This window comes from Pseudorca crassidens, chromosome 9, assembly GCF_039906515.1.
Source record: "Pseudorca crassidens isolate mPseCra1 chromosome 9, mPseCra1.hap1, whole genome shotgun sequence".
In the NCBI taxonomy this organism is placed as follows: domain Eukaryota; kingdom Metazoa; phylum Chordata; class Mammalia; order Artiodactyla; family Delphinidae; genus Pseudorca; species Pseudorca crassidens.
Genome location: NC_090304.1, coordinates 99,996,315 through 100,017,081, shown reverse-complemented (window position 1 = coordinate 100,017,081; position 20,767 = coordinate 99,996,315). Strand labels below are relative to the sequence as shown.

Sequence of the window (20,767 nt, the reverse complement as noted above, 5' to 3'; positions counted from 1 at the left end):
TAGTTTTTTGAAATTTGAAGGAAGACATAACTTAGTTGCCATCTGATAGATCACTAAATATACTTTTTTTTAAGATAGGTCATAATGCTATTTTTGATATAGGATTATAAAAAGTAAAATAGGAATAGAGTTAGTGCTGAACCATGTTTTATTCTAATAATACGTTATATCCAACCACAGATACGTGAACTGACTGGGAAAAACAATAAAAGTCCCATCTATCTTGTTAAGCGATGTATTTCCAATAAAATGCACTTTTATGTTTAGTAATCAAAAAATCAACATATTTATGTTTCTGTTGATTGTATATTAGTAACAATTCTCATATTAATTCTTTTCTAACACACAGATATTTTTGGCATCAAAATAAACTTTCTTTCAACTACAATTTATATTTTTGTTTCAGAGAAGTAAGAAGAGTGATAAATAAATGATTTCCAAGCATTAAAGTGGGGAAAGTTAAATGGAAATAATAAGTTCATGGAGAAAATATGTAAAACTTTTAACCATTAAAAGAGAGTTTGTTCATGTATTTTCGAATGAGTGATTCTGAGTATCAAGTCAGGAATTGGTCCCATTGGATACATTTTTTAATGCTTTAATAATTTTATTGTTAAATGCTAATACTTATACTATGTTGAAAACTATCTCTTGAAATACATCAACTTATAACAAAAAATTTTAGATGTCAACTTAAAACATGTGAAGGGGGTATATAGTTTTTCCAAATTATTTTAGGAGACATGAATCAGAAGTGTTGATCACCATTTACTTAAAGGTGAAAACCAAGCTGGGTCAAATCACACCAGACTTGCTGTAGCGCTGGGCAGACTACTCATATAGTTCCATTTTTGTGCTGATTTTGAGGTTCCTATAAAACATCTAAGTCAAAATGAATCCAATTTTAGGCAATTGGAATTCAGCAGACGAGTCTGGACTAGAGATATATTGTTTGGGGGTCATACAAATACAGAGACTGTTAAATCAAAGACATTTTTGCCATCATCAAGAGAGAGTATGACAATGGGGAAAAGCAGCAGAATCGTATTTTGGGAAATAACAATGGCAAAGGAAAGGGAAGAGGGATCAGAGAAGCAGGAAGCGAGTAAGGAGAACAAAAAACCAAAAGGAAAGTTTTAGGAAGGAAGTTGTGAGCAATAGTGCTAAAAGAGGTCAACTAAGAGAAAAACTATGAAGTATCCATTGGGTCTGGCAATTAGTTAGGAAATCACCTTAGTGAGGTCAATTTCGGTGGAGTAGTAGGACAGAAGCCTGACGACACTGGCTGGAGGGCGGGGGCAAGTGAGATAAAGATGAATTTGAGGTTCTGAGTATGAGTAAAAGAAACCAGAAAGTCAGCAAAGGAGCTTTACCTCCCGGGTGGGAGGTAAAGACAAGAGTGCAGCTTCCCAACAGTTGAACTTATTAAACATGACTAATTTGGTTTTAGAAATTAGGGGGTTGAGAAAATCCAGGTCGAAAGGAACAATGAGAATTGAAGGTCTAAAATAAGAAAACGTTAGTGCTCCGTGTGTGAACAAAGGAATTCATCGTCTTTGGCAACTACTGTATATGAAGTATGCATTAGGGTGTGAAGGAACAAGAGAGAAATAAGACATCCTTTGCTTCAGTGTTGGCTGATGATGTACGTGGTACATAGATGTACGTGGAATGAGATCTGAGCTGGATAAAGAACAGAGGATCGTGGTAGGACCCTGGAGTTCAGTCCTGGCAATGTACTAGAGAAGGGGAGTGATCAGAGAAGTAGCAAAATCAGAAGATTGAAGCCACTCAAAAGCAAAACAAACACGAAGTTTCAAGAAGGTGGTGGAATAGAATGCTGCAGAGGGTTAAAGAACAAGTGGATGGTGGAAAACATGGGGGATATTGGGCATGTGCTGCCCACTCAGAGAGGTTTCTTGATGACTTTTCTGTCCCAAAGACTCCTTTTGCTACATTTGTGTTGCGGTTGGTATGTGAATGGCAGTTTGGAGATATTGCCCATTTGGTAAATTAGGCACCCAAGAATTTAATATCTTTGAAAATGATAAATGCTTTGCAAGTCATAATCATGTTACAGTTATGGACTCAGTAATAGTGTGAATTTTCCCCTAATAATAGTATCTATGTCACCACTTAAGGCAAAGAGGATACTTTCCAGCTCAGATAACACTTTCTAATCATGGTTTAAGCAAGTCTCCTTTCTGTATGTGCACCTTTTTAAATGGTCCAATTCAGCTTTTACCTTTCCTCTGAAGAGCTAATCAAATATGTGCTGAAACCACTTAGAACCACATTATAAATTTCCTTTCTTCCTTACTTCTCTCTCCTTGGCTATAAAAATTTGGTACCTGTCCAAAATCAAAACATAAAGAACCAAACACACTTCATCAGCAAGAAGAAGGGCTCTGTTTTCATTTTGTTTCATTTCATAAAAACATTAGCCCTACACTCAGAGCATCTACCATGTAGGGTGAGCCTGGAACCCCCCAGAACAAGGGCTTGTTTTTACGAAAAGGGAAGGATCAGAAGTTGATGTGATCCTTCCTGCTACAGATACTCGAGGACTTGAACTTGAGTCGAGAAGCACAGACTCTCGTGCTTGAAGGACTTCAAATTTTAGCTAGTCAACTACCTGTCCAATATTTGTATCCCTTCCACAACATTTCTGCAAAGTGATGGGGAATTCACTAGCTCCTGAGAACAGCTCTGACTTAGCAGGTTCTGTCACCGAGTAAGGGCTCGCTGTCTGACACACAGTTAAGCCAATACTATGGCACTGGCTTCTAAGAAAAGAAGGAGCTTTATTGAGAGGTTGACCGGCAAAGAGACAGAAGGCAAGGCTCTCAAATTTGTCTCCTTGATCCAGGGCTCTGGGCGAAAATTAAGGGATAAGTGGTATTTCAAACTTGGAAGATGATTGGCTAGTCTTGAATTAGTCCATATAAGCCACTCCTGCTGCTGGAAGCCAGATTTTCCTTATTAAAGGACTTCTTGCTTCGTAAAGGACTCTGGTGGCAACATTTCTATTCTTTGAGTTTGGTAAACTGAAGATTCTTGATTCTGGGGTCTTGCTGGAGACACGGGTTCCCATCTTCCACATGCACAGTGCTCTCTCTGTAAAATAACTACAGGTTTGATTAGTCAACCTATTTAAGGAGGCAAAATCAGTGTAAGCTGACCAGTTCCATTTCCTTACAAGGAGGCAAAATGTGTCTCCCGATAGTGTTGTTGGTCCTATAGTTGTACCAATTCAGGCCATTCAGGGTAAACGCAGTCCCTCCAAACCCTTCAAATATTTGAAGGTAGTTTTGTTCTTGAAGCCCTTAAGTCTTCGCTTTTCCTTCAACTTCTACACCTGAGCTTGCCTTTAAGCTCTCCACTGCCTTAGCTGCTGTCTCTCAATGCACTCAGTTTTTTGCCCTCCTGAAGTATCACCCCAGTACGGAACGCGATCCCGACTCCTGGGCCGCCCTGAGAAGGGCAAGGAGGAGGGGTGTGGTCGTCTCTCACATTCGAAATTCAACAACTCTGGCTTAACCACTGTGCCACCAGGGAAGTCCCCAAATTCCCTCTATCTTGTAAGACCCAACTCAACTACTACCTCTCCGAAGGAGCCCTCCTATGTCATTCCAACCTGTAATTATCTCCCACTTTCCTGAAAGTTTTCATCCATCAGAAGCTGATAGAGCAGAATCCACCTACAATCCAAGGGAACAGAACATCTCAGTCATTCGTCTTGTATTATTTACAATAAACTGTATGTATACGTATTACACTCCCAGGAAAACATAAACCATCTTTTAAAATTCACTTTGTTTTGTTTACTGGATGTTATGGACTGAATGTTTCTGTCCCCCCAAATTCATATGTTGAAATCCTAACCCCTAATGTGATGGTATTAGGGGCAACTAAGTCATGAGGGTTTAGTGCCCTTATAAAAGAGACCCCAGAGAGCTCTCTAGCCCTCTTTCTACCATTTGAGGATGCAATGTGAAGAAGGCAGTCTGCAACTCGGTCCTCTCAAGAACCGAACTGTGCTGGCATGCTGATCTCCGACTTCCACGCTCCAGAACTATGAGAAATAAGCGTTTGTTGTTTAAGCCACCCAGTCTATGGTACTTTGTTATAGCAGCCCTGACTATAGCAGCAGCTGACTAAACCACTGGAGTATTGCCGGCACCTGGAGAATGTACCAGGCACTCAAAAAATATTTGTCAGATGAATGAATGAAAAGTTGAAAAGTGCTTAAGAAATGTTTGTTGATTGGCTGATTGACCTGGATTGGACAGATGACTAACCAGGGCAGAGATTAAATAGCAGAGAAGGACAGGATATCATTCTTAAAAATCAAACAGTCCTCCACATCCTTGGGTCTGATCCAGATTTGCGGAAGGAGAAGGAAGAGGTGGGCTGTCAGCAAAGTCTCCAAGTTCTCAGGGGAGTAAGATCATGTAGGGAGCTCTAACTCATCTCAGGAAATCAGCAGCAGTGCTTCAATACTTCCTAAACACAGCAGCCCCCAGAGGAAGCTTGGAAGCAGTTCTGGATCCTCTCTTGTCTTTCCCCCTTTGACAGGAGGGAGCGCAGGTTGCAGCATGACTGCTCAGCCTCCCAGGTGCTATGGTTATTCAGTATTCCGGATACGGCGGGGGCATCCTGCCGTATCAGTCACCCACATATTCCCATTTCTTCTGAGCCCAGGAAACTAGTAGAGGCAGGAAAAATGGAGGCAGAAAGCATAGAAATCAAAGAGTGACAAACTCTGATGTCTTAATTAAATGTATTCTCTCCACCCACCTCTCCCCTCCCCAGTCTTACTCCTCCTATTTATTTTTTTTAATGTTTTTTTTATTATATTTTAAATGTATTTATTTCATCTTATTTATTTTTGGCTGCGTTGGGTCTTCGTTGCTGTGCGTGGGCTTTCTCTAGTTGCTGCCAGCTGGGGTTACTCTTCGTTGCGGTGCGCGGGCTTCTCAGTGCGGTGGTTTCTCTTGTTGTGGAGCACGGGCTTTAGGCACGCGGGCTTCAGTAGTTGTGGAGCACGGGCTTCAGTAGTTGTGGTGCATGGGCTTTGTTGCTCCGCGGCATGTGGGATCTTCCCCGACCAGGGCTCGAACCCATGTCCCCTGCATTGGCAGGCGGATTCTTAACCACTGCGCCACCAGGGAAGCCCACTCCTCCTATTTAGCTTGTGGCTCCACCATATCTTCTCAGCCCCAAATGCTACCTTCCATTCCTTCCTCATTCTCATTTTCAATATCCCGGTGGCCAAAAAATGCTGTCAATTCTACTCTGAAACGTCGCTCACATCTGACCTCCCCTTTGCAGGCTTACAGCTTCTACCCTTTAGCAAGTTCTTATCCTCTCTCACCCAAATTATTGCAATAGCTTCCTGTTGTTCTGCCTGCCTCAAATCCCTCCCCCTTCTCCAGAGCATCCTTCACGTTGCCACCAGTGAAATCACACAGGATCTGAGCATGTCATTCTGTGTTTGAAATAGTCAATGGCTCCTTACTGCCTACAGAATAAAATCTAAAACTCTTGATCTAGCAAAGTCTTCCTTATCAAACCATAACTCACCTTTTCTCTGCCCGTCCTCATAGCATTTCTATTCTGCCCCATTCCTGAACTTTCTCCACCTTAAGCTTTCTACAGCCAAAATTTTAGTTATCTTTCAAAAACGAATTCAGGCTTTACCTTCCCTGGAAATCCTCCATTTTAATGAGTGAAAACCTAGGAGCATTCAGAAATCACTCTATATGGAGCAGTAGGCAAAATTCAAAAGCATCTTGGAGGCAAAAGATGGATTTGAGGAGTAAAGGATAGTTCAATCACTGTGTGATCATGGTCAAGTGTCAAAAGCCAGACCTGGGGATGTCGAGAAAGTGCAGAGGACAAACCAAGTTAATTGCTAGTCGGGAGATCTAAGAGATAGGACCTAGCATTCGTCGAAGGCCAACAAGATGTATGTTCTACATTAAGCACATGTGCGTATATTATCTTGATTAATCCTTCCAACAACCCTGTGAGCTAAGTGTTATTGTCACTATTTTATTAGATGAGGAAATTCAGGCTCAGAGAGCTGTCATAGGTTCAATGTCACATAATGAGCGATTAGCATAACTAGAATAGTAACTTGTATCTGTTCGACTCTCAACTTAGTGCTCTCCCCACCTACCATGCACCCACAGGAAAGTGTAGCAAATCGCAGAGTCAGAATACCAAGCAGATACAGGGTCGGAAAGCAGCAAAGGACGACAGGATCACAGGTTGACTTCCCAACATGGCATGAGAGTAGGGCTTGCTCCCAGCTGACAGCATCATGATGAGTTCCTTTTAAGGGGCTGTCTTAAGGACAATTTTTGGAACTTGATATCTTCCCTAATTCCCACATCTCCTCCCACCCACCCTCCACCCAAATTAGCGTCATGCCTTCCTCTGAGCTCCCATATTCCTGGTTTTGACACATAATATGCCTTACGTATAAGACATAATAGTAATAGACACCCCAAAACTTAGTGTCTTAAAACAAGAGCAACCATTTTTTTTGACTCATGACTCTGTAATTTATGCAGGTCAGCAGGGACAACTTGTCTCTGCTACCATAGTGTTGCTTGGGCAGCTTGACTGGGACTAGAGGATCTACAACAGTTTTGCTCACATCTCACGGCCGAGCTGGGGCAACTGGAATGGAATGGCTTGGGGCTGGCAGGGTCTCTCTCAAGCAGAGTGACTGGACTTCTTTACATGGAGGCTGGCTTTAAAGAGAAAAAAACAAAAACAAAAACAGAAGCTCCAAGACCTCTTAAGTCTTATACCCAGAAAGTCATACAATGTCACTTCTGCCAGAATGTATTGGTCAAAGCAAGTGATGAAAGCAGCCCGGAATTCAGGGGAGGGGGAAAAAATCCATCTGCCGATGGGAGGGGTATCAAAGTCACGTTCCAAAGAACAGGAAGGACTGGAGGGATTTTTCTGGTCATCGTTAGGGATAATTTACCACAGTGAGTTTTACGTCCATCTGTTTTCTCCAATAGATTATCTTCCTAAGGTCAAATCCTTGTTTGTATTAATTTTATGTTTCTCACAGTGCCTAGCATAGTAATAGCTAATGCATAGAAAATACACTAACTGGAAATGAAATTTCCGTTCCCCCAATAAGAATTTTATTTTAGTTTTGTCCCTTGCATTCTAAACATTATAGGTCATAAAATGTCAGAGCTGGTAGGAAATTGAATGATCTAGTCCCATACCCCTCATCAATAAATGTGGAGAAATTGGGGCCAGATGGGTGAAGCAACTTGACCAAGGACTCATAGCTGGAGTTGGACCCTAACACTCCCTCACCTCACAATTATGCCACGTTTCCTACCATATGTGCACTGAGCCAAAATTCCAATATGAAGAAAGGGTGATGGAGAGGGAGTAAAGCAGAGGGGTCGTGGAGTCAAATTCTCAGTACGAACCTTGAATCAGAGGACACCAGTCAGCAGAGAGTGGGCAGGCTTGACCTCACAGGCTGAATATGTTTTGTTTGGTTCACATAGCGGTTTTTGTTTTTTTTTTAATTTGAAGAAGTTGCCGACCTCAAAAAAAAAGTTCATATCAAAATCCAGATTATCAGCTTCTCTTGAAAACAGCTGGGCCATCTAGCCACACTGGGCCTGCCTTCAAGCCTGACAACCATCGGCTGGAGCCATGCGCTGGGGTTTCCAGAGTCCTTGGTTTGGGGCAAGCTCAGCGTTCTTCCCTCATTTGTGTTAGCTGCTTGGCCAACATGTAGGTATGTGAGTGTGTGACTCCTGCCTTAAATGAAGGCATTGGAAAATTATACAGACATCTTTTTTTCTTTTTTTGCGGTACGCGGGCCTCTCACTGTTGTGGCCTCTCCCGTTGTGGAGCACAGACTCCGGGCGCGCAGGCTCAGCAGCCACGGCTCACGGGCCCAGCCGCTTCGCGGCATGTGGGATCTTCCCGGACCGGGGCACGAACCCGCGTCTCCTGCCTCGGCAGGCGGACTCTCAACCACTGCGCTACCAGGGAAGCCCCCAGGCATCTTTTTTTGTGGCGACTATCTGCCTGCATGTTCCATCTCTCTACAAAGTATAAGCCCCCTAAGAGCACTTGCCATGTCTTAGAATGAAACAAGTAATATTTGTTTAGCATTTTATACCTTCCAAAGAGCATTTCTGTACATGATCCCATAGAATACTCAGCAACTTAGTGATGTAGGTCTTAGTGTAACTGAAAGTGGGGTCCGGCTGCTCGCTGCCCAAGAGCCATTAAAGAGGCAAGGTTGGTGGAAAGGAAAGTTTGCTTTATTTCAGAGGCCGGCAACCGGCGGGAGGGCAGACGCCTGTCCAAGGTCGACCCCCCCTGCCTCCCCATTGACAATCAGGGGGCAAGAGCTTTTCTATATGGAGGGAGGGGGCTACATGCAGAAACAGCACAGTCAGCTCCGACAGTCATCTTGAAATTGGTCATCGGTGGTCTGACCAGTGTCATCTTGATTGTTTTAAGTACAATTAATCTTCATTTCCAGGGTCGGTTTATTCCCACTTCCTTGAGGCCAATTCTCAGAACTGTGGCTGCTTATGTCATGGCTACAGTCTGGTCATCATGTAGTTAACTTCTTCCACCTGATGGGGGTTTCAGTATCTATAAGACAGCTCACAGGATGTGGCTCAGAATCTTATCTATAGCCCTTGAGGAGGAACCAAAGGTCCTTGACTTTGCTTAATGACTAAAGTATTATTATTTGGTCTCCTTTGACTGTTTTCCTTTGTTTCTGCATTTTCTCCCTTCTCTGATTAAACTTATTCTTTGGCTAAAGGCTTTCTACAGACAAAAGGCAGACTGAGGACATGGTGGGGGACCACAGAGTCCTGCTCCATTTCATTATTAATCTAATTATGAATCTAATTTACTTTAAAAAAATTTTTTCCTATCAGAGGAGAAAACAGAATCAGAAAGGCTATGATTTGCCAAAGATCAGCCAGCCATTGAATGTGGAGGTGGGTGTGGAGGGCTCCCGCTGTTTGGGGCTGCCCGGTATCTGTTTTCCTTTCTTCTGGATGTAACAACTTAATTTTCCTTTGGGGAATTATTTCTTTTCCTCACAGCCCTTGAGTTTGGGTGAGGCTGACCCCATGGGAGTGCAACTAAGTCCTGTCCAATAAGAGTTCCGATTATCCCTAACCTCAGTGATTGGTTTAGATGTGAACATGTGACCCAAGCTGGGCCAATCAGAGCTAATCAGTACCAGTCCTAGGACTTTTGAGGGAACTCTTTTTTCTTGCATTACGTTGATTGCTCCCAGTTAAGACCAGCCTCCCCTTTCTTCAGAGTTCTGTGGGCAAGTGACGTGGGAGTCCTAGGAGCTCCCCAGCTCTGCAAAATACCACCATACCCATGCCCTCCAGAACGCCGCTGACAGGAGTAAAATGGGCTCTGAACTCTGCCTGCTCCTAGAAGAACCTCTTGCTTCTCACCTCCCTCCCTTTCAGTCCTCGCTGACCCACCACCACTCTCTGCCTTGAGACCACCAACACTTATCTCAACATACTCATTATCTGCTTATATCAGTCTCCCCAAAAGTGCAGGACACCCAGGTCATCCCATATTCCCAGGATGCTAATCCTCATACTGCTTTATAAGCAAGGAGGCACACACACCACCACCACCCCCCACGCCCCCCCCACAGTCCCTTTCCCTGTGTTTTTAGTTTCCATACAATTTGCATTCTGAACATCCACAGTTACTTATTTTTTTTTCTTCCCCAACTTTATAAAGATGTAATGGACTCATAACAATGTGTAAGTTTAAAGTGCACACAGTGTTAATTTGATACACACATATTGCAAAATGATTACCACCATAGCTTAGCTAACACCTGTATCACATCCCATAATTACCATTTCTTTTTTGTGGTGAGACTAAGATTTACTCTTAGAGAAGTTACTTGTTTCTTTTATGTCTGTTTCTCCCCACTAGAATGCAAGCCTTATGAGGAAAGGGACCATTCCTGTTTGATACACTGCCATGTATTCCCAGTACTTAGAACAGTGTGTAGGCTAAGGGGGGTTTGGTAATACTGAATTAATGAATAAATATGCCCAGCCTGTTTTGATGGGGATACTCCCACTTGAGAAAGAAAGCAATAGAGAAGAAAGCAGATGCATGAGGAGGGAAGAACAATATTCCTGCATTTTAAAAACCTTGTCTTAGTCAGCTTGGGCTGCTATAACAAAACACTATAGACTGGGTGGCCTAAACCACAGAAATCTCTTTTCTCACAGTTCTTGAGGCTGAAAGTCCAAGATCAAGTACCAGCATGGTTGAGCTCTGGTAGGGCTCTCCTCCTGGCTTGCAGATGGCCTCCTTCTCACTGTGTCCTCACAGGGCCTCTCCTCGATGTGTGTGTGTGTGTGTGTGTGTGTGTGTGTGTGTGTTTAGAGTGCTCTCTCTTCCTCTTCCCAGAAGCCGCCAATCCTATCAGATTAGGTCTCCACCCTTATGAGCTTATTTAACCCTAAGTACCTCCTAACAGTCCCATTTCCAAATACAGTCACGTTGGGTATTAGGGCTTCACTGTATGAGTTTTGGGAAGGACACAATTCAGTCCATAGCACCCTGACCCCAGATGTGCCTTAAACTTTTCAGTGACGTGAAGCAATAATTGCTTCTGCTTATTTTCTGCCTTAAACCGGAAAACATAACAAGGAGGTTCACCATGGAGCTGGCAAAGGAGGGCTTTATTGGTCCTGGCATTGATGTACCTGCCCCAGACATGAGCACGGGCGAGCGGGAGGTGTCCTGGATTGCTGACACCTATGCTAGCACCATAGGGCACTATGATATTAACGCCCATGCCTGTGTTACCAGTAAGCCCATCAGACAGGGTGGAATCCACGGACGGATCTTTGCTGCTGGTCATTCCATGGGATTGAAAACTTCACCAATGAAGCTTCTTACATGAGTATTTTAGCAAGGACACCAGGATTTGGAGATAAAACATTTGTTGTTCAGGGATTTGGTAATGTGGGCCTGCCCTCTATGAGATATTTACATCATTTTGGTGCTAACTGTGTTGGTGTTGGTGAATCTGATGGGAACATATGGAATCCAGATGGTATTGACCCAAAGGAACTGGAAGACTTCAAATTGCAACATGGAACAATCCTGGGCTTCCCCAAAGCAAAGATCTATGAAGGGAGCATCTTGGAGGCGGACTGTGACATATTGATCCTCGCTGCCAGCGAGAAGCAGCTGACCAAGTCCAATACACCCAGAGTCAAAGCCAAGATCATTGCTGAAGGTGCCAACGACCGACAACTCCAGAAGCTGGTAAGATTTTCCTAGAGAGGAACGTCATGGTTATTCCAGATCTCTACTTGAATGCTGGAGGAGTGACAGTATCTTACTTTGAGTGGCTGAAGAATCTGAATCATGTCAGCTATGGCTGTTTGACCTTCAAATATGAATGGGATTCTAACTACCACTTGCTCATGTCTGTTCAAGAGAGTTTGGAAAGGAAATTTGGAAAGCATGGTGGAACTGTTCCCATTGTACCCACAGCAGAGTTCCAAGACAGGATATCGGGTGCCTCTGAGAAAGACGTCGTGCACTCTGGCTTAGCTTACACCATGGAGCGCTCTGCCAGGCAAGTCATGCGCACAGCCGTGAGGTATAACCTAGGCTTGGACCCGAGAACAGCTGCCTATGTCAACGCCATCGAGAAAGTCTTCAAGGTTACAATGAAGCTGGTGTGACCTTCACATAGACCGGACGGGACTGCGGCTGACTGCTTCACTACCCTCCTCACCTCTTCATCTGCAGACCTATCACAAGTTTACATGTAACCACAGAAATCCCTCTCTCATGACTTAATAGATAACGGACACCATTTTCAACAAGTCAATCCAAATCAGCCCCTTAAGAAAAAAAGTTAGGGGATCATATATAAGCTAATAAGTGATAGTAGATATTAGCTATGTCAGAGAGCCATTTGGGCATTTTGCCTTTAAATAAAGTCTTTTCCCTCTGCCTGTGCTGCCTTTGCTCCATGGCTGTTTCCCAGCACAGTCAGCTGTAGCCCTGGGAAAACTCCTTTTGTCCAAGAGCAGTCAGTCCCTTGCCACTTCAGCTCGGGACAGATCTATCAGGTGCTTTGACACGTTTAAGAAGCAGGTATATGGCATTTTCAGGAGGTAGCATGGTCCTCAAGTGAGTTATTGGTATTTCACAGCAGCAAAATAACTCAGTTTTACAGGTTACAAACAAAAAAACCTTTCTCTGTATGCATTTTATTCTTTTAGAATAAAATAAGTACATGCTGCTGTAATAAAATTGCCTTTAATCACTTAACAAGCCTAAACTTGACTCAAGCAGTGAATGTCTGTAAACATAATAAATGAAAAAAGCTAGTATTTTTATAACATAAAGCACTCTCATTTATAACTTATCAATTGCATATTGTCATCCAGCAAAAATAAAAAGCCTGGTAGACCATTAAGTTATCTTCATACCTGCAAACGATGGAGGTTATTTTTGTTAAGACTGTCGGAATTTACTAACCACAATTATGACATATAGTCCAAAGAACACAGTAACCTCCTTATAATGTTAATTAATTGTCCTCTTTTGAAGATCTATTGTGTTGACTAATTGAACAATAATTCAAGTAGAGTGCCCCAGAAGAAAACCACTTGGGCTCCGTCTTTGGCGGCTCTAAGCATTGCCAATGGCCCCGCCTAGCCCTGACTTTGTGTCGTCATTTAGAGCCCTCATCTTCTGCGCACGGCTTCGTTCCCAGTGGGCTGGAAACAACCTGGGGTCGTGTTTTCTTTGGGAGTTGTTTGGCCAGGGCCTTTTGAACAGTAGTGTCCCAATGAGGTACTAGATATTATTTATATAAGAATGAGCTTCTTTTTTTAACAATAATATCCTTTCAGAAATTTCTAACTACTTTGTAACTGCATGACTTAGCCTGGTGACAAAAGCAGTTATTAAAAAGCCTATCTTGGGCTTCCCTGGTGGCACAGTGGTAGAGAGTCCGCCTGCCCATGTAGGGGATGCGGGTTCGTGCCCCGGTCCGGGAAGATCCCACATGCTGCGGAGCAGCTGGGCCCGTGAGCCATGGCCGCTAAGCCTGCGCGTCCAGAGCCTGTGCTCCACAACGGGAGAGGCCACAACAGTGAGAGGCCCTCATACCGCAAAAAAAAAAAAAAAAAAGCCTACCTTTTACAGAAAGAAAAAACAAAAAAAGGAGGAAATTCTGGCATATGTTATGACATGGGTGAACCACGAGGACATCATGCTACTGAAATAAGCCGGTTGCAAAATGACAAATATTGTATGATTCCCCTTATATGAGGTTCCTAGGGTAATAAAATTCATAGAGACAGAAAATAGAATAGTGATTGTGAGAGGCTGGGGGAAGGGGGAAATGGACAGCTATTGTTTAATGGGTACAGAGTTTCAGTTCCGGGAAAATGACAAGGTTCTGAAGATGGTTATACAGCAGTGTGGATGTACTTAATGCCACTGAACTTAAGAAAAAGTTAAATGGTAAACTTTTTTTTTAACAGGAAAGTTTATTTTAAATTTGACAATCACACATTTGCAAATGGTAAACTTCACGTTATGCATATTTTACCATAATAACAAAAAGAAACCTAACTAGTACATAGATCTCAAACCCGAATCGTTAGACTCCAAACCGTGTCTCCTTCCATCACTTGTGCTCTCCAGCTCAAACGCCCTGCACATCATTTGTGCTTAATAAAAATCAGGTAAACAAGTGAATTAATACATAAATGAATGAATGCATTAATGTTTATTTTTAGTTAACCTGCGGGCTTTTCATCTCCTGGCAAAAAGCAAACGTTTTAATTTGTAGTCCTTAACAGTCTGGAAAGTATCATGAAAGTTCAACCCAGTTTCTTACTTCAGGAAGCCTAGAGGCATGTCCCTACCACATACCTGAAGTTCACACTGATATGTCCATATTTAGCACAGGAGAGTTTATTTGCCTGTGTATGTATATTTCGAGTGTGACCTTGGAGTAGAAACACCTTGAAGGCAGACACACTTTTCTTTGTATCATTCACAATAGCTAGTTCAGGGAGTTTGTACACTCAGCTGCTACCCCAGAGCCCTGGTAAACATGGTAGCTGGGCAAAAGTAGCTTTGAGACAAGCTCTGGGCTTTACTTCACTCTCTCACCAAGCCCTGGTGACGTTTACATTCTAGATGTTTAGATGTCATCGTCATTGCCACCACTCTGATTAAGGCCATTATCTGTCACCTGACCCCTTGCAGGAGGCTCCTAACTGGTCTCCTTCTTTCTCTCTTGCACCCTCCCCTACATCCTTCCGTTCCCCACAGAGCAGCAAGGCTTTGAATCTGACTATGTTCTACCCTGGCTTAAAACCTTGAATGACTTCCCGCTGTGGAAGGATACAGACAAAATCTCCTAACTTGGCCTAGTTGGTCCTCATATGTTCTATCATCCGTGTAAACAGTCAAGCCTCATACAGAACCACCTCCTGTATCCTCTCTGGGCTGCAGCCAGATGCTTTGGGTCTGATATTGACCAGGGTTCTTGGCCTTCCCCAGTCAATAGAAATTGACTAGAGGCCAGGCAAGAAATTCAGGCAAGGCTTTATTGGGGCCCCCGCTTCAGCGGGGGGGGGGGGGGGGGGGGGGGGGGGGGGGGCTTCCTCCTTATATAGGGTGAGGGTAGGGGGCATGCGCAGTACCCTGCTTTTGCTCCAGGCTCTTCAAAAGTGGCAATTGCAGTTTTTGGTCTCTTTGTATCTTTTGTCCACAGTTTTGCCCCAGCTAAACAGGCACACAGTTATTTTTAGTCCCATATAGTTTTTTTTTAATATTCTGTTTCTGGAGGAGAGGTGTGTCCAGGTGCAAGCATTGCAGCACTGCAGCAAAGGGTCCCAGGTCCCAGCCTGTCTTGGGTCTTCCACTCCTGAAATGCACGTCCTCCCACTACAAAATCTTCGTGCGCACTGTTACCTCTCCTCCCTCCCTTCCCTCTCCGTCTGCCTGTTCAGTACTTATTTCTCCTTCAGCTCTCACAATAAGCATCAATTCCTCAGCAAAATCTTCCCTGGCCTCCTCCTGCATCCCACTCAGACTTGGTCAGCTTCCTTCGGAACAAGCTGTCATGGATCAGTGTTCCTTTCCTGCAGGGCACCACCCTCAGTTAGTAAGTACACATTCCTTCCCAGCACTATTTGATCAATGACTATCTCCCGCACTGAGCAGACTCTAAGCTCCATAAGGACAAAGGCCCATCACTGAATCACCATTGTCTAACACAATGCATGGTGTATAATCGCTGCTCAATAAACATGTGTGGGAAGAAAAAAGGGAAGGAGAGAAAGAAACAAAACAATAGGGGCCCCTTGTGGAAGGTTAGGAATCCATACAGCACCATATTCACACAGCACCAGCACTGTTTGACACAATAGCTAAAATTCAGCAGACACATTTCCAAGTTTCATCTTGGTTTTGCAGGCTTGGTCAAATGGCCAAAATTCTCTAATTTTTTGTTTGTTCGATTTATTTCTGCAGACAGATATAGATTCCTACTAAGCGGAAGGCATGTATTATTGGAAGGATTCTTCTCAACTAGAAGGTAGCCTTCCAGAGAGGGATATATTAGAATTTCAAGGGGGATTCCTACTCAGAGTGCAAATAAACCCACAACCAATGTGATGGTACTTGAGTGAGCTAGCAGGCAGAAAGTGATGCAGAGATGAATCAGACAGTCCATGACATCAAAGAAGTTACTCTTGAATGTGGGAAAGACATGAGGCTAGAACTATACTATGAGGCAATTTGCTAAAACAAAGAGAAAGGGGGAATTCCCTGGCGGTCCAGTGGTTAGGACTCCATGCTTTCACTGACAAGGGCCCGGGTTCAAACCCTGGTCAGGGAACTAAGATCCCACAAGCCATGTGGCACGGCCAAGAAAAAGAATACAGAGAAAGGTGCCCACAGAGCACAAAGGAGGAGTGACTAGTTTCAACCGGGGGAGGAGAGGAGAGGGTTCGTTCGTAACTTTGGAGCTGGACCCGGAAGGGTAGGCAGGACCTCACGGATAGCCATGAGGGACAGCCATCTGGACCTCTCTCCAAGAAAGATGGTGAAGGCTAACTATCAAAGAGCTTCACCAGAGGCTCTGTGAGTATCAAGTACTGCCTCTTGACGGCAGATAAATCTAATATATTCCACTACACAGCAATTGTGCTCAGCTGACCAATAATATTACTTCTGTGAACTGAATGTATCTAAGCCTTTTCCTTCACTACCCAAGAAGGTCTTGATTTACCGGCATCATCCGTGTGTGGGAGAAATGATTCTAGCCACCAACAGGGGATTAGCTGAGGAGGAGTTGACTCATATGAAGAACTAACTGGTGATTTCTGTTCTTACTGGGCTGCCAAACGCCTGGCACTCTCTGTGACTTGATGGATTCAGTTTGACCCCTGGAGAAACACATAAACAAGGCATGTCTTTTCAGAGCAAGATATGAGGAAACAGAAAACAGAGATGGTTCTAGACAAAACTGACATCAGCCACGTCTAGATGGGCACGCCTGGGCTCCCTGGCTGGTGTAGAGCACGCCGCTCATGGCTGTTAGTACTTCCTGGGTTCTGGGCATTATTCTAAAGTGCTTTGTATGTGTTAAGTCATTGAATCCTCACTGCAATCTGAGATAGGCGGAGTCATTGCCATGCACGTTAATAGGGGAGAGAGCTGAAGCCCAGAGGGGCTAAGTAACCTGTCCAAGGTCACACAGCAGTGGGATTTGAACTCACAGCCCATGCCCTTCACCACCATGTTAGACTGCCTCTCATCCTCAGAGCTGAAAGCCAGGACATTGAAGTCAGGCACAGCTGCCTTTAATAAGGGCTTCCTCACTTTCCAGCTGTGTGACCTTGGCCCCATTATCTAACTTTTCAGGGCCATTTGCATTGTAATAAGCCCCAAAGCCTTAAACTTGGGGAACAGCTCTCAGCTGGAGGAATTTGGTGTCTCAGCCTGCCAGTTGGCTCCCTGCCCCTGGCCCTGGCCCTCACCCCCAGCTGAGACTCTGATTTCAACTCTTGCTTGCTGCTCAGCCCCCTTCCAGTTCTGAAAAAGGATGTCCTGAAACAGACTGAGCTGTGCCAAATGGAGGCCAAGTCGTGGAGTGCTTGGCCTCTTGGTCTCATCCGGGCCCCAGAGCTCTAACGTGAGCTCCTGAGCTCCGGTGTGGCTATACCCACGTTTCCCCTTGTGTGGTTCCTCTGTCCCGTTAATAGGGCCCAAGGCCTTGCGTCTTTACCCAGATTCCCTCACGCACTCTGGTTTATATGCTGGGCTCTGCTCTGACACCTCCATCTGAATCCCAGTTCTAGAAACCTATCTAGCGCCCAGTCCTGGTGTACGGGTCAGTCCTGGCCTTGCACTTGCCAGTCCCTCTCCCCAGTTCAAGAAGAGCACGGCTCCTTAGATGACCCTCGGAGCTGGGCCTCTGCAACGATGGACTGGCCTCTCAGTTGACTGATTACCTGACCACTCGCCACACCTGCACTCCCCAAACTGCTCTAGCCACAGGCAGATAAGCCAAGTAATTCTTTTTTTTTGAGATACAATCTATAGAACATAAAATTCACCATTTTAATCATTTAAAGTTTACCTGGTTGTACAATCCTCACCACTACCTAATTCCAGAATATTTTCATCTCCCTATAAAGAAACTCCATACTTTTTACCAGTCATTCTCCACTTCCCCGCCCTCCAACCCCTGGCAATCACCAAACTACCTTCTGTCACCACGGATTTGCCTGTTCCGGACATGTCATATGAATGTAATCGTATCTATTTGTCCTTTTTTGGACTTAGCATAACGTTTTGAAAGTTCATCCACGTTATAACATGAATCAGTTCGTCGTTCTTTTTATGGCTGAATAATATTCCCTTGTGTGGCTAAACCATGTTTTGTTTATCCATTCGTCAGTTGATGAACATCTGGGCTGTTCTTACTTTTTGGCTCTCATGAATAATACTCCTATGAACATATGTATACAAGTTTTTCTGTGAATATGTTTTCAGTTATCTTGGGTGTGTACCAAGGAGTAGGACTGCTGACTCGCAGGGTAGCTCTATGTTTAACTTTTTGAGGAATTTCTAAACTGTTTGCACTGTTTTATCTTCTCAACAGCAATGTATGAGACTTCCAATTTCTCTGTATCCTGGTCAACACTTGTCAATGTCCTACCTGCTATTTCTTGGATCCCCTTGCAGTGGGTGTTTCTTGAACTTGGTGATTCTTAAACAAAATAGTTAAAAGTGTTTGATGACAGATTACTACTTTTGGGTCAGCTCTACCATTCAGGGCCCTAAGGCAGGTATATTTCTTGGGTGAGTTTTTTTTTAATTTTCCTAACCATCAGTTTTCTCATCTGTTAAATGGGAATAACAATAGGATTGTTGGGTTAACTAAATGAGCCCATGCATCTCAAATCCTTAGCATGATGCTTGTACAGACAATACCTTGACAGATGATGGCTCTCATTATGACCATCTTTCTTTGCCTACACACCTAGACCTCTGATCAGTTGGTCATTGCATCAGTCATGCAGCCAGTTAACAAATACAGAGAGCCCACCATGTGCCAGGTACGATTTTAGGAACTAGGACTATGGTGCCAAAGAAGAAGAGACCTCACAGTTAGGGAGCTAATATTCTACGAGGGCAAGAGCCATCATAAACATGCACATTTAAAAATAAAGGTACGGCTTCCCTGGTGGCGCAGTGGTTGGGAGTCCGCCTGCCGATGCAGGGGACGCGGGTTCGTGTCCCGGTCCGGGAGGATCCCACATGCCGCGGAGCGGCTGGGCCCGTGAGCCATGGCCGCTGAGCCTGCGCGTCCGGAGCCTGTGCTCCGCGACGGGAGAGGCCGCAGCGGTGAGAGGCCCGCGTACCGCCAGGAAAATAAATAAATAAATAGGATAAGATAATTCTAGGAACTAGAAGAGCCTTGATAAAATAAAACAGGGTGATGCGTAGTGAGGAAGGTGAGGCTGCTCAGCTGGCCCTGCGAACACAAGCCTCTTGGAGGAGGAACATTGGAGTAAAGACCAGACGGGAGATGGGGAGGCAACCAATTAGAGGTCTGGGGAATAGCGTTCGCACAGAAGGAAACTCAGAGTCCCTGTGACAGGAACAGCTTAGGGGGTGGGCATGGAGCCGAAAGAAGAAGTGAGGGGAAGAGAGAAGGGAACAGCAGTAGCTCCCCGCAAGCCTGGGGTCGTGGAGAAGAGCCAGCAGGAGGCCAAGTGCTGCCGAGGCGCCGCGGTGAGACAGCAGCAAGGAGACGGAACTGACAGTGGGGCCCCCAGAAGGGCGTCCATGAAACTGGGCCAGACCCCGAGCGTGATATTTGGCAGGAGTTCTGGGTACTAAATGTTCTCTATAATTGGCAGGAATCAAAGGAGGCTCACCAGAGAGCCTCAGCCTGAACACCACTGTCACTTGCTCTGGGGAAGTTCTGTCCTCACTCAGATTGCTTTAGTCCGATACAGAGCACGGATCACAGCCCTGGGAGAACGGTGTGTATTGATCTAAGTGCTTGCACTTTGAAGAGTTGCTAGAAGGAAGCCTGGACCCTCTCTTCCCTTCAGGGGATACCGGGGTGTTGGTGGAGTTGAGCACTGGTCCTGTGATGCCACAATGTCTAAGCACAAGCACCCAGCAGGCATCACAGAAAGGCCAGTCACAGCCCATGAGCTGGCCTGAGCGACGACGCAAACGGCCCCCTGTGGCGACGGCCCCCCTGTGACGACGCAAACGGCCATGGAGGGCTCCAGGAGTGTTCGAAGAATGTGTGGTTAAGGGCGAGGATTTTAGACCAGGCACCCCTGGGTTTTGCCTGTGCTCTGGGTTCCACCACTTTCTAGCGACCTGGCTATCAGCAAGTTTCCTCAACAGTTTAAGCTTCCCTTTCCCCATCCGTGAAATGGAGATAATAGCTAAATCATAGGGGTAGCAAGTACACTGCACAAAAAAGAGCTGCGCGTGGAGCCTGCCACTTAGTAAGCCCTCAATAAATGTCACTTGTCATCATTTATTATTATTTTTATTCCTCCTCCCGCTACTACTATTTTAAGAGCTTCCACCTATGAAGTGTCACCATGCTTTGAAAAGGAAGTTGCAGGGACTTCCCTGACGGTCCGGTGGTTAAGACTCCTAGCTCCCAATGCAGGGGGCACAGGTTCAATCGCTGGTTGGGGAACTAAGATCCTGCATGCTGCACGGCATGGCCAAAAATAAATACACAAACAAATAAATAAATTTGTTTTTTAAAAAAGAAAAGTTACTCAGAACTTAAAAAAAAAGAAAAAGAAAAGGAAGCGCAGAGGTTGAAGGGTGTCCCAAGAAGGGCAGTGATCAAAACAATACTAAGAATCTGAAGACTGGAAGAAAAGGTTGGCACAGCAGGGGTGAGAGTAGAACCGGCATGAAAGAATGTTATCAACCAGCTTTTCAAGTATGAAAATCGAAGAACTATAAGATGGAAAGGGGGGAAAACTCATATTTTCTTGGCATAACCTACCATATGCCAAATGCCAGACTCAGGCCTTTATATTTATTACATGTATTTAACCCCGTTACAATCCTCTGAGACAATGAGGATGAGGATGATGGTGATGATGGTGGTGATTCCCATTTTCAGATAAGGAAACTGAGG

The 20,767-nt window shown here is 44.6% G+C and overlaps 1 pseudogene; it reads left to right on the top strand.

The window, feature by feature from the left end:
- The first annotated feature begins 10,708 nt into the window (after positions 1-10,708).
- LOC137231185 (glutamate dehydrogenase 1, mitochondrial-like) lies at positions 10,709-12,058 on the top strand (annotated as a pseudogene).
- Positions 12,059-20,767: the final 8,709 nt, after the last annotated feature.